We start from the raw sequence: 3,260 nt of genomic DNA, 5'->3' as shown, positions 1-3,260 counted from the left end.
TAAACACACGTCAAACGCCAAAGGCCAAAGGCCGAAGCTCACGATAATGACAAAAAAAACTATTATATAGTGCAGTTTGAATAAGTTTTGAGTCAGAAATTAATTCGATTCGAACACTAATTTTATTTGTGATGCGTTTGGATTAAAAAAAATCATTCTAATCCAATCCAATTTTAAACGGTTTGGATCGGATTGAATTTGCAGTTTTATAAATTAAAAAAATTAAATATATATAACAAATCTTAACATCAAATTTTGAATAACCAACAATGACATAACAAGTTTCAATAATATCTTAAAAATTAACAACAACATTTTTTCATAACCATTCAGTCTAATTCAAATCGCACAATGTGCTATAATATTATTATTTTATTATTATATTTACAATTTTACTTATAACATGTTCAACTTGTTATATATTTTTATATTATTCATCTATTATTATTTAATAAATATTTATATTCAAAATGTGATTTATTTATTTATTTTAACTAACCTACAATTTTATTTATATTATTATGTTATCGTTGGTTTTTTAAGATATTGTGGAAATTTGTTATGTCATTATTGGTTATTTAAAATTTGATGTTGAGACTTGTTATATATATTTAAATTTTTTTAATTTACAAAACCGCAAATCCAATCCAATCCAATCCAAACCGCTTGAAATTGGATTGAATCGGATCGGATTTTTTTTTTAAAAAATCATCCAATCCAAGCACCGCAAGTAAAATTAGTGTTCAAATCGGATGAGTTTTTGACTCAAAATCAATTCAAACTGCACTCCAAATACCCTACTTCCATACCCTTAAGAGTGGCTTTCACCTTGACAAGTTCCAAGAGACTATTATTGTCGCCAAGAAGACTTTAGCAGAATTATGAGAAAAATCAATTGGACATATGAAAATCAAAGAGTTTAGATAAGTTCGGCAGACCAATAAACTAACTCAATCAAAAGAGGACGACTGAAAGGATATGATCTTTTCAAATCAGCAAAGCGATCGACAAAATGGCTTATACCTTCAAACACTACTAGACAAAGAACTACCTGATACTTGATATTGCTCTCTAAAATTTTACCGTGGTTAAGTTGTAAAAGTCAAGACTCGAAGATGTACTCTTTTTTTTACTTACAAAATTTTTCTCACATTAGTTTTGTTTGAAAGAATTTTAATAAAGCATTTTATCCTGTATCCCTCATACATTAAGAGGATAACCCTTAATAAATAATAGATTATTTTTAACTTTATCATTCTTTATTTTTAATTATTATTGTTCCTGTCTTTAGTTTGTCTACTGTTTTTCCTCCACACTACACATATTACGACAAATCAATATCAAAATTGGCATACAAAACAAACCAACAGTTATAAGTTAGAATCATTATAAATAAACCGATAATTATAAGTCGGAATTAGTCAAAGCAAACTAACACCTATAAATTAGCATCAGTCCAATAATACCTTTCTTAATAACAAGTTTGTCGTCTAACTTTATTTTCAAGATTATCAAGTTAATTCTAGGAGCTTATCCTCATATATTTGAATTATTACATAACCGTGTCTATTTTATATTCTATTGAGCTATAGCTCAATTTTTATGAAAACTCAACGTGTTTCTCTTAAAAATAAACAAGTCAAATTTAGGTGCTGATGTGATTTAGTCACTATAACTCAGTGATTAAAAGTTATAATTTAGAGAGTAAGTAAAAAAATAATTTAAATAAAATTTTGATTTAAAATTTCATAAATATAATTTTTTTTATTAGTAGACAACTCAAAACTATATTTATATATTTTTAGATCTATATTTTATAATATATAATATGTAATAAAAATATAAAAAAATTACTTTTTAAGTATAACTAACTTTAGTTTTTTTTTTAATTTAAAATTCGAAAGAGTTGATTAATATTGACTAAAGAAATGAGGTATCTCTACTTGAACTCTCTACTATGTATAATGGGAATATAAGAAGAAAAATTTGATAGATGCATAATTTTCTTCGATAAAATACTCTTCATCATATATAATTCATAATAAAAATATATTTTACAATGTTTAAGACATGAACCATGCATGACCTTTTATTTGAGCATGAAATACTTACCAACTTAAAATAACATCACATTTGCTATTATTAGTTTATTACACATACTTAGCTATTAAAAAGGGAACATTATTAATACACTAGTTATATATAATTTGGATATGAAAAGTAGATTAATAATAATGCACCCTAACATACAGAACTGCTTTTCTAGATGTTATTGGTGTTTTCCATTGCATGTGATGCAATATATGGATTAATTCATCAACTCCAAAGTGTAGGATAAGGATAAAGGATAATTCACGTGTTTAGTGTGTTTACTTTCTCTTTTTTTCTTTTTCTCTTTTTAGAATAAATATCTTTTCAACTAAGATTTTTGTTTAACTCATTATAGAAATTTAAGATTTATTATTGCACTTTACTTCGCATTAAATTGACATGTTCAATGGGACTAGATGCCAGATTTAAATAAACTAAGCATTAGTAGTACCTGTAGAAAAAATAATAATTATATATATACTATCATTATTAATTATATCATCAACAATACCTTAGAATTAAACAATAATTCAAGTCACACCTATCGATAATATATTATTAAATCCCACGTTGCGTGGCGTGGAGTGAACCTATATATAAAGAAAACCACTTAACAACAAAATTTGTAGATTTGATAAAATGATTCTCGAATTATATATATAAAATGAACCAATATAGTTTTTAAAATGTCAAAACATATATATGTTGACGAAATTCACTGATAATCAACTCTTAATTAGTTGTCGTTCTTATCAACGTAACACACGTCAAGTGTTTGTCAAGTGTTTATCGCGTAACGCCGTAACCATTTATGATGGTCCCAAATTTTTATACGGAAATAATACACACATGTATGAATGTTATTACTTATTAGGCATCATGAGGTTTTTTGACAGTGGCAGAGGTTATGAGCTAGGTAGGAATATGCAAATTTGGGAGGTTAGGGTTTGTATATTTTGGAATGCCAGATAGATACGCTATTAATAGCAATAGCAAGGAAATGACGGCCTGCAAATTTTATCCAAAAAAAAATCGAAATGAGAAAATATAAGACATTATTTTTTAGTTAGCTAATAACTTATTTTTTAAATTTTAAAAATTCTTTTATTTTTTTGAGAATTTAGAATTTAGCGTAAATAGTTTATAATTTAGGATTTAGAGATAATAAC

This window comes from Arachis duranensis, chromosome 6, assembly GCF_000817695.3.
Source record: "Arachis duranensis cultivar V14167 chromosome 6, aradu.V14167.gnm2.J7QH, whole genome shotgun sequence".
Classification (NCBI taxonomy): Eukaryota; Viridiplantae; Streptophyta; class Magnoliopsida; order Fabales; family Fabaceae; genus Arachis; species Arachis duranensis.
Note: the sequence above shows the minus strand (reverse complement) of the source record.